Source organism: Phyllobates terribilis, unplaced genomic scaffold (assembly GCF_046119375.1).
Source record: "Phyllobates terribilis strain yellow unplaced genomic scaffold, ASM4611937v1 Scaffold_2__4_contigs__length_985480577, whole genome shotgun sequence".
Classification (NCBI taxonomy): Eukaryota; Metazoa; Chordata; class Amphibia; order Anura; family Dendrobatidae; genus Phyllobates; species Phyllobates terribilis.
Window position 1 is genome coordinate 818,323,948 of NW_027362762.1, and position 11,778 is coordinate 818,335,725.

At 50.2% G+C, this 11,778-nt stretch overlaps 1 long non-coding RNA gene across 1 annotated transcript in view; it reads right to left on the minus strand.

Annotated features, from left to right (window-relative positions):
• Positions 1 to 8,278: 8,278 nt before the first annotated feature.
• Positions 8,279 to 11,778, minus strand: part of LOC141230978 (uncharacterized) — a 3,820-nt gene continuing 320 nt past the window's right edge. The window contains exon 2 of the long non-coding RNA XR_012297400.1: positions 8,279 to 9,864. This is a non-coding gene — a long non-coding RNA (uncharacterized lncRNA). The remainder of the gene's footprint in view (positions 9,865 to 11,778) is intronic.

An 11,778-nucleotide genomic window follows, 5' to 3' on the forward strand; every position in this document is an offset into this window, starting at 1 on the left:
TGATGCCGACGCCGCTGTGTGCCTCGGGTGCGGCGGTGTGGACGTGTCATATAGGGGTTGGGCATGCAGCGTGGTGGCATTCATAACAACAGTGGATTTGACACATCCGGTCATGTGATCTCCTGTTGTGTGACGCCTTCCCATAGTAACTAGGGCACGCCATCCAGACTGATGGTCAGGTGATATGTTTGAGCGCGTCAAGAAGCACTTCCGGCGTGGTGTTGTGGCGTGCGTGCACTCAGGGGTGTCTCCTCATTAATACATGGTATATAAAGGTGGGTGGTCAATATGCAGCTATACCCCTTGATGAAGGTTTTACCGAAACGTGCGTCAGGGTGATATATACAGCGGAGCTATAGCGGCCAGTGGCTATCCAGGTAATGAATACAGGAATACATAGCATTTAATTAGCGGTACATGTTTCAAATATTGGTACATTTAATTGGAAACTTATGAGTACCCTGGATGTAACAATTTTATCTATATGTGAGAGTTAATGGCAATATGTTAATATTACATCCATGCATTATATGTTAGGATTTTATTTACATGTGTGAGCCAATGATAACAGGTTAAATATTATATCCATGCATTGTGGGATATTTACAATATGAATTCAGATATCCATTGCCACTAGTCTCTCAATTCTATATACATTGTGGCATAGGCTAGCTATTTGCTGCCGCTGTGTCACATGTTTATATACGTTGTATATTTTAATCTTGGTCCCCAGCATCATGTCCCTACACTGTGGACTGCTTGTGTAAATATATGAAGTCATTTTTGATGTGGTTTATGAATTATCAATAAAGGTATATTTTGTTACATTCCCAAAGGACTGTTGTGGCCGTCTTTTTTCTCTACAATGCAGAGACCCCTCAGCATTACAAAGTTCGCAAGGTAGACAGCAGCAGTGATCGGTCCCCTAGACAACGAGCAAACTCCTTCATGATGAAAGAGGCCACTATCTCCTTAGCTTGATGCTGGTACTTTTCTGTGGGAATGAGCTTGTCTCCAATCAGTCAGGAATATCCAGTGAATGGCACGCCACGGTTTGGTATTAGCACCCAGTACCAGAAACGAAGCCATCCACAATTTCCATATGTCAGGAATTTTATTTGGTAGAATGACTGCCCTAACATTAGTTTCTCACAAAGGAGCTGAAGACACTGACTGGCAGTAGGTGCAAGTTTCTCCAGCATGTTAGACCGAAGATTACGAAAGGGAATATAGCGGGAGATTAATTCAGAGAAGTACGGAGGAAAAAGGTTATGGATGGCTTTGTAGGTCAGTGTTAGTAGTTTGAACTGGATAAGCTGAGCAATTGGGAGCCAGTGAAGGGATCTTATAGATTGCAATCTTATAGATTGCAATCTTATAGATTGCTGGAGCAAGTCCACAGTAAAAAAAAGTAGCCATAGAGTGTCCGGGAACCTTGGCCAGGGATGCTTCTCGGTGGGTCCTAGCTTCTCCTTCAGGAGAGTTCATAATGCAAACCTTGCAACTGCTATGGGGCTCTTGAGCAGGGGAGAAAGGTGGGCCCTCAGAATCAAATTCTCTGGTGGGCCCAATGTTCTTCAGTCTGACATTGCTTCTTGGTGACAGTTTTATTTCACCACAGCCATATTCTTTAGCTCGGTGAAAGGACTGGCATAGAGGGAAACTGAATCTACGCCAGCTGTCATTTCTCCCAGGAAAGTCCTTTAATGCAGCTTCTTCCATAAGAAATGACAGCCCGCCCAACATCAGCTCACACTTCTTGGTGGTGCTTCAACATACAAAGATGTTTCTTTGCACCTTGAATTTCATGACTACAGAGTTGGGCAATGGGCTGATCTACAATGCGTTTTCAGAAATAACGTGCATAAGCAAAGCCACTGAAGGTCATCATTAAGCGAAACTCGTACAGCTTTCCCACAGACTGAAAGAGGGGTATTAAGACTTCCAAGAAAGCCAAGACTTCCCTGTCCTCACTAAGAGGACGACTGTTCATGTTCTCCTCCTCCTCCTTAAGATAAGATGAGGCTGGGCTGTGTAGCATCACCCTGTATAGTTCCCTGCTCTGCCTGCAAGGCCTTGTCTTTGTGAGCTGCGAGCGTTTCAGTAAACAGAGAAGCGGGATGGTGACGCTAATTATGGCGTCATCGCCACTCACCATCTTGGTGGAGTCCTCAAAGTTTTGGAGACAACACAGATGTCAAACATCCATCCCCACTCATCAGCTGTTATGTGCGGAGGCTGACCTGAATTCCAACGAACATGTTGAAGCTGGTACTCAACAACTGCCCTCTGCTGCCCACAAATCCTTCCCAACATCTGCAACGTTGATTTACAACGTATGGTCACATCGCACACCAGTCGGTGAGCTGGAAGCTGCAAACGCTGCTGAAGCACTGCCAGGGTGGGGAAAGCTGTAGCTGACTTTCTAAAATGGGCACACAAGCAGCGTTTTCATGAGCAGCTCTGTCAGATCTGGGTAATTTTTGAGAAACCGCTGAGTCACTAAGTTGAGCACATTTAGTGCTCGCTCATCACTAATAGGTACCCCTGCCTGGAGAACAATATCATCACCAAAGAATTAAAAGATGAAATGTAGCCTGCTTTACCACAGTACTAAGAAAACCAATTTTGATTATATCATGTGTACTCCTGTGACAATATCTGTACCAAAGAATTAATTTCACTAGATATAGAACTAGTATAATGGGGACTGACAACTCTTCCACTACAGCCAATCCAGCAGATGAAGACCCAACCAGGAGTGTTCACATTTCAAACAATTAGGGCCTGACACCACCATTTCCGTGGCCAACAGTTTGGAAATGGTGGCGTTCAATCTCTTAGCTTTGTCATGTGTAGGAGGAAACAATCTGTTGCTGGCTTTAGTGCTGAGAGAGGGCGGAGTATGGTGGACCAGACAAACAGCTGGACCGTGAGTGAGATGCAGACGATGTTACGATGGATAAGGTTGTGGTGTGCTCGTTCTCTGAGATCGGTCAAAAACAGCAGGCACGTCCGCTTCCATTACAGGAGATGGGCTCTCACTCAGCCTGACTGGAGCGGGTAAAGAATAGGAGATTCTGCATCGGAGACCAGCTTGACAATACTTGGCATGGTAACAAAAGAGGAGGAGGAAGCAGCAGATGCGTTTTATGGGGTGGTTGATGGTTGTTTATTGAAAATCAATTTTGAGTTTAACATGTTTGTGTACCCCTGTGTGGAGATCAATATCTGCACCAAAAATTAATTTCACTAAAGTATAACTATTATAATAGAGACCAAAACCTCTTCCACTACAGGCAACCCAGCAGATGGAGACCCAACCAGGAGTGTTCACATTAAAAAATTAGGGCCTAACACCACCGAAATGGCATCTATTTCAGTAGATTAGAAGTAGTATAATGGGGACAGACACCTCTTCCACTACAACCAACCCAGCAGATGGAGACTCAATCAGGAGTGCACCATCCTCTGCTGTCGTTCATGTGTCAGACTTGTACTCTGTTATGCTGGTGCACGAGCTGGTCTAAAAAATGTGTGAATGGACTCACAGAAATTGCTTCTGCCACTTACACTACTGCTGCTACTAATATTTTTGCGTTGATAAATTGACGTGCCAGAGGTTGGAAGTGTAGAGCAGCAATGCACTCTGTGTGCCTCATTGCTGTCTTGGAAAAAACCTCTCTTAAGATTGTGAAAAAACGTGTTTCGATACTCCAGCATTCGCGGGCCCCTTTCCAGGACGGGAAGCATGTGGCAAAATTTACTCTTATAACATGGATCTTACAGAATTGCAAGACAGTAGTCAGCACTATTTAGAATCATAACTATATGGGGATCATGTTGCAGATAGTGCAGCAAGAAGGCATTCATATGTTGGGCTCTTCCATGAGGTTCAAGCCCTTGCTGTGTTGGTGGCTGGGTAATTCTGTTTCCTCTGTTCCCTCCCACCAAACACGAACAGAGAGGTGATGATTATCCTCTTCATGTTCAGACTGTTGCTCGCCCCCATCACCTCTTCCTCTTCCATTTGTTCCTCGCCTCTTGCACCTTCACTAACAATTTGTCTGGTATCACCAACCCCCCTCGATCGCAGTGAACCACCCTCCCTTGTCACCCTGAGATGTCCCCCAGTGTATGACGTTAGTAACAGAAGAAAGTATTTTAGTGTGGATGAGGCCTCTATAACATAGCAGATATGCTCTAAACTATTTCAAACTGAGATGTCTTCTGCTGTATAACGTTAGGAACAGAAGAAACTATTTTTTTTACTGTGGATGAGACCTGTATAACATGGAATATATGCTCCAAGATATTTCAAACTCAGATCTAGCCTGCTGTATCACGTTAGTCACAGCACTTTACTCTGCAAACAGCTGAATTTTACCACCACAAATGGACTAGGTGGACTCTGGCTAGCAACTGAAAACTATATATATTTTTTTTTACTGTGCATACAACTGAATTTCACCCCCAAAAACTGATAAGGTGGGCTACTATAACTTGTGCTATCACATTAGCAAATTAAAAATATATATTTTGTGCTCTGCACTCAGCTTTGTATAACAGCTGAATTTCAACCCCACAAAATGAAAAGGTGTGCTAGTCTCTACTAAAGCCATAAAAACTAAAATGTAACACTAAAGCCATCTTCACACAATATAAAGATTGCGTTTTTTATGCAGGTGTCCAACAAAATAACAATCTTATTATTTTGTGTTTGTGTTTTGTTTGAGTTTCTTTTGAGTTTTCCCCCTTAAAATGTGTTTTGGTGAAGCTGTGAATCTACATTTTTAATACCAAAGAAAAACTTGATTTTTGAGCTTAAAAATGTGTTGTTTTTTTTTACAGGCTCCACATAGTCATATATATAAAAAAAATGTATGAAATCTGCATAGTTCAGCAGCGTCTTTAGCTGCACTGCAGGCGTACATTTCATTAAATCACATCCACTGTGCTTGGACATTTAGGCTGTGTGCTCATGATGTGTTTTTTAAGCGTTTCTGCAGCAGCAAAAACACTGCAGAAACGCTTAAAAAAGGCATGGTAGAAGGCCTGCCATGTTCCCCAATGATAATCCGCATGTGCTGTGCACATGCTGCGGAAATTTCCACTGCGGATTATCATTGCGGAAAAAAACGCAGCACTACCAATTATTTTGCGGAAGCGCTGAGTTTTCGCCGCCATTGACTTGCATTAGACCGCATGGATTCCGCATCACTGTATATGTAGATGCGCATTCCACGCGTTCCAATGTGCGGATGGTACCTGGGTCTAGAGGAGAGGAGGCTCTCCTCCGGACCCGGGTACCATAGAAACTGTAAAAAAAAAAAAAATAAAATAAAAAATAAATATGATACTTACTTTCTGATGGCCCCCGGTGCGCTCGTCCTCTCATGCCGGCAAATCGCGATGGACTGAAGGACCTGCGCTTACGTCATAGTCATGTGACGGGTCACGCGACGCTGACGTCAGCAGGCCCTTCAGTGTACCGCGATCTGCCGGCAGCCGGGACCGAGCGAAGCAAGACTGCGGGGTCCATCAGAAGGTAAGTATAGATTTATTTTTTATTTTTTTACATTCTCTCGGGTCCCACTATATAAATCCATGCCGTTTGCATGGATTTATATGTGACCAAGTTGTCAAGCACTTTCCAAGTGATGCTAAAATAGCTTGGAAGGCGCTTGTCAACCCGCATGCGGAAATGCATGTGAAGAACGCTTCACATCCGCTTGTCCCTGGCAGGAAAAATGCATGTACAATCCGCATGTGTTTTTTCTGCCAGGGAGATGCAGAAACACTCAGGAAAAATCCGGAGCATTTCTGCATCGTGGGCACATAGCCTTAGGCAGTGTTCAGATGTAGCATAAATGCTGTGTTTTTTCAGCTGCTTTTTTTGGAACAGTCATTTTGCAGCATTTAAATGGCCAAGAAAAGTGGATGCGATTTCATGAAAACCGCTCTGTGGTCTAAAGACGCTGCTGATCTGTACGGTTATGGGTTTTTTTACGTCTAGAGGCTTCTATGTGGAGCCTAAAAAGAGAGAAAACGCATGTAAAAAAAACTGCAGTTACTTTAAGTGCAGAATCAAAGCTATTCAGTATTATAAAAAAAATTAACAATGCGGCTTCACATCGGCACCAAAAAACATGAAATAAGGGGGAAAAGGCATAAAAAAAAATGCAGCAAGTATGCAATAATCAGAGATGATTGTTATTGTGTAGTTTGGTGTGGACATCTACAGAAAACAAAAAATACAGTATTTATTCAACATGTGAACACGGCCTTGCAGACACAAAAAAGCCAGATGTCAAATAGTGAAGCTACATAAAGATGAGAAAAGTTGAATGGACAGAAAATAAATCCATAGATCCCAACTGAAAGAAGCACGACGCACAGATGACATCATGCCAGCCCTGGCTAATCAAAAGTCACGCCGGACGAGGTAAGGTTAGTAGTGTTGCATGAGCGTGCTCGGTTAACCCTTTAACAGAGCACGCTCGGGTGCTGCTCGAGTATTTTCGTCATCTATGCTCGAGCCGCCGCGGCTGCATTTGTTGCAGCTGTGACACATGCAGGGATTGTATGTTTGTTAGGCAATCCCTGCATGTGTCACAGCTGTCTAACAGCCCCAGTGGCTCGAGCATAGATCCTGAGCATGCCGTAAATACTCAGACAGCACCCGAGCACGCTCATGCAACACTATAGGTAAGAGATTCGTGGCCTCCTGTCCAGCGTCTCATGAATTGATCCGCTCAGCTCTAGTTCAAACTAGCTATGGAATCCGTTCTACGCCTGGGTGGCGAGCATCTTTATTGGTATATTGTCTCCCATGCTGGTATGGGCTGCCCCACCATCCTATCCTGGTATGCGTGGAGTCCCTCACCCCCCCCCCCCAATCTTGGTATGCGTGGGGTCCCTCACCCTCCCCAACCCTGGTATGCGTGGGGTCCCTCACCCTCCCCAACCCAATCCTGGTGTGCGTGGGGTCCCTCACCCCCACCCCAATATGCGTGGCGCCCCTCATCCCTATCACACTGCACACATACCAAAAAATAAACACTTATACTCACCTTTATTCCCTTTGCTCCAGCGCTGCTGTGTTCTGTTCTGCTGGAGTACGCGTCTGCCCATACCGCGCGGTCCGGCGCCATTTTGCTGAAGACGCACTGCAAATGTGTCTTCAGTAAAATGGCGCAGGATAGCGCTATGCGCATGCACCAATTCCGACGCCTCACTCCTGCCCCGGTCTTCGGTAAAGAGGCGCCGCGGCAATGCTCCTCCCGGTCAGGTAAGTATGGCATCGGAGATAGCGGTATACGTTCAGTGCCTATGCATACCGTGATCTCCGGCGTCATACACTCCTCTTACCTGTAACGGCTCCATGCGTTCTTCTCTCTGGAGCCAGACTGCGCAGGCGTCACGCTTGCGTAGTTTATAGAGGCTTCAGAGATACGCATCTCCCGTTATATTATAGATAACTGCCTTTCTGCAGCATGTGGCCTGGGGCACGGCCGGCACTATCTAGTACCGTCCTCCCGTGTGGCCTGGGGCACGGCCAGCACTATCTAGTACCGTCCTCCCGTGTGGCCTGGGGCACGGCCAGCACTATCTAGTACCGTCCTCCCGTGTGGCCTGGGGCATGGCCAGCACTATCTAGTACCGTCCTCACGGTGGTCTGAGGCACAATCTAGTAACGTCCTGTCCTATGGATGTCGCTGGTCTTCATCCAACACTGTCCTCCTTCTCTCATTCATGTGGATTACACGTCCAACGTCAGCCACACAGCATCTGCCATCACTCTCCTGCACAGGCACACTTCTCTGCTCTGTGCGGGGAAAGGGCAGAGAGAAGTGCGCCAGCGCAGGAGCGCGATGTAAGACACGTCATCCACTTGAAGAAAGGAGGCCAGCAATCTCAGGAGGCGCCGGATTAACAGTAGAGAAACCCATTGGACGGGACTGCCCTGTAGGTGAGTCTAATATAAGGGTTTTTTTTACGTTATGCAGATCGGCTTGGGGATTTATATACAGCATTCTAGAATAGTGTATATAAAGGCCATACAGGTGGTGGTCATACTTTATATGGGGAAAACCAGGTGACAGGTTCCCTTTAAGCAGGTTTTCATCTATGCAGCTTGTACAAGTGAACTTCATTGTTTCAAAAGTGGGTTACCTGTCTAAGCCATGTTATTATAGTACCTTTTACATGGTTTACACAGATGCATCATGGGCTTTTCCTGCCCTATGAGTAAAATGAAAGGCTAAAATACAATGTGGAAGCTTAATCAGAGAAATGTTTTATTTACATTCAGAACAAGTTTAAAAGAAACAAATAACCATTACCACAGAAATCTCAAACTTTTAATTGTAGAAATATTGTATAAATAACATTAACATTATGTATAAAAGTGCATTTATGGGAGGATTGTGGGTAAGGTCTTTGGCTTTGCCGCAACCCCTCAGACTGCCTCCGGTGTCTGATGTCTCAGAGCCACTCATCCCGGAACCAAAAGGAGACGGCGGCCCACCCTGAGAAACATCCCAGGTGGGAACACCGCGTCATACCGACGAGAATCTGCTAGATCTGGGCCTCGCAGACCGGCGCTAGTGGGTCCGTTGATGCCAGGAGGGGGCTAACCTAAAGGAACGTCTCTTCTTTTCCTTGCGGGTCGGAGAGTTGTCCTTATGGTTGCTGTTCTACACTGAAAATTTCCGAAAGGACCAAAACTGGACTGGGCGTCTCTTGGGAAGAGGGCATTTGGCCCTCTGTTGCGGAAGCAAAATATTCTTACCCCCCATGGCATTAGAGATCATCTTATCTAGCTCTTCGAAAAGGCGGGAGCCCTGGAAGGTGAGGCTGGTGGACTTTTTGGAAACTGAATCCATGTTCCATGATTTCAGCTATGAGGCCATGTGGATGGTGATGTTGCCGGCTGCCAGGGCTGAATAGGCAGCTGCAGGGGGGGCACACTCTCGTTATAGGCAGTGAGGTGCTCCTGGGGAGGTGACATTGTGGGCGGAATGCAGTCCTGGCAGAGGGAACAGGTCTGACCAGAGGGAAACCTTTTGTTACAGGAGAAACATGCAAAATGCAGGACAATGGGAGTGAGACTCCCTGGGGTTCAGTACAGAGAGAAGAGAAAGAAACAGGTGCTAGAGGGGAGCTAGGCTGTGGATAAAGAGCTGCCCCCGGTGGCAGAGCTTACTCAGACCCTGCATCCTGAGGACCTGGAGAGGCTGATGGTGGCGGTGATCCGGCAGAACCAGGCGATGAGGCAGCAGAATTCAGATGTGCTGCAGCAGTGTTATAAACTGGCGACAGAAAGATGGCGCCGAGCAGGAGAAAGGTAGCGTCAGGAAAAACACGTGCAGGGTTCTTGCGCACCAGAATGAAAAGTGTGCCCTGATAGGTGGAGGGCAGAAAGCGCTGGAGAGCCGGAGTGCGTGCTTGTTTAGGCTGCTAGGGGTGTGGCCCGGGCACCGGGAAAAGTCTAGACTGAAGTCTGGATTTTTTAAGAGAGGGGGCCGCAGGAGCCTCTGGAAAATGTGGATGTGGCAATTCGAGCACCCTCACTGCCTGGTAGGATATATCTGTACTGAAGAACCTGAATCCTTCTTCGCAGACCGATGATGAAGCTGGGCATGAGATAACCTGGACAAAGACCTTCGGGCAGCTGGCAGGTAACGGATCAGTCTTCCCTCCCAGCACCTTCTGGATCTGGGGGGCGAGCGGGCAGGGGATTAGTGCCAAGGACCATCTGCTGGGGAATCCCAAACACTCTTGTTGTGTTAGGGTCCTGCCTCATATACCACAGAGGATACAGTAGTGAAACAATTCCACTGTCGCCCTCACAAACCGTATCTGAAAGAAAAAGGGGAATCATTAATAAAAAAACAAAACAAAAAAAACCCCACAAATCTAAAGCTACATACACATTGCGTTCTGTGTCCCGTCGGAGTATAGGTCCGAAATCCCCAGGAAACGGGGTCTGACGTATACGCGCCGACGGGGGCCATAGACTGCAATGGTGACGGCAGAGCGAACGTGCACTTTTTTCGATAGTGTACGCCTACAGGAGGCGGACTCTCAGACACAGTAGCTTATGTCTTAGTGTCCGCCTCCTGTGGGCATACACTCCGGAAAGCACACCTTGGCTTTGCCGTCACCATTGCAGTCTATGGTCACCGTCAGCGCATACATCCAAACCCCGTTTTGCCGGGAATTTCAGACGTATACCCCGACAGGGTGACAGAACGCAATGTGAAAGCACCCCAAGGTAGAGATGGGCCGGGATTAATCCCCCCACATCAACCTGAGGGCCCCAAAGCATGAGCCCCCCCCCCAGCATAAACCCACACCAGCCGCCTCCTCAAGCATAAACCCCTACCCCAAAGCCCTGCAGACGGCCCCCTACAAACATTATTCCCATCGTGCACCATCATCCCACCCCCCAGAGACCCCAGAGGCGTGCACCATCACCCTCATCCCCCCAAAGAGCCCCCACCAGCATCCCCACAGACCCCACAGCATGCCCGCACCAGAGCGGCCCCCAGCAACCCCCGGAGAGCCACCACCAGCAGCCCCCAGCATCCCCCCGCAGAGCCACCACCAGCAGCCCCCAGCATCCCTACGCAGAGCCACCACCAGCAGCCCCCCCCAGAGCCGCCGCCACCACCATCCCCCCCAGCATCACCCCCCAGAGCCACCGCCACCAGCAGCCAGCATCCCCCCAGAGCCGCCACCACCACCAGCATCCCCCCCCCCAGAGCCGCCCCCCCAGAGCCGCCACCACCATCACCACCATCCCCCCCCCCCTAGAGCCGCCGCCACCACCACCATCCCCCCCCTAGAGCCGCCGCCGCCGCCACCACCACCACCCCCCCCTAGAGCCGCCGCCGCCACCACCATCCCCCCCCTAGAGCCGCCGCCGCCACCACCACCATCCCCCCCCCTAGAGCCGCCGCCGCCACCACCACCATCCCCCCCCCTAGAGCCGCCGCCGCCACCACCACCCCCCCCTAGAGCCGCCGCCACCACCACCACCCCCCCCTAGAGCCGCCGCCGCCACCACCACCCCCCCCTAGAGCCGCCGCCACCACCACCACCCCCCCCCTAGAGCCGCCGCCACCACCATCCCCCCCCCCTAGAGCCGCCGCCACCACCACCACCACCCCCCCCTAGAGCCGCCGCCGCCACCCCCCCCTAGAGCCGCCGCCACCACCCCCCCTAGAGCCGCCGCCGCCGCCACCACCCCCCCCTAGAGCCGCCGCCGCCACCACCACCCCTAGAGCCGCCGCCGCCACCACCACCCCCCCCTAGAGCCGCCACCACCACCAGCATCCCCCCCCCCAGAGCCGCCCCCCCAGAGCCGCCACCACCATCACCACCATCCCCCCCCCCCTAGAGCCGCCACCACCACCATCCCCCCCCCTAGAGCCGCCGCCGCCGCCACCACCACCACCCCCCCCTAGAGCCGCCGCCGCCACCACCATCCCCCCCTAGAGCCGCCGCCGCCACCACCACCATCCCCCCCCTAGAGCCGCCGCCGCCACCACCACCCCCCCCCTAGAGCCGCCGCCACCACCACCACCACCCCCCCCCCTAGAGCCGCCGCCACCACCACCACCACCCCCCCCCTAGAGCCGCCGCCACCACCACCACCACCCCCCCCCCTAGAGCCGCCGCCACCACCATCCCCCCCCCCTAGAGCCGCCGCCACCCACCACCACCACCCCCCCCCTAGAGCCGCCGCCGCCACCCCCCCTAGAGCCGCCG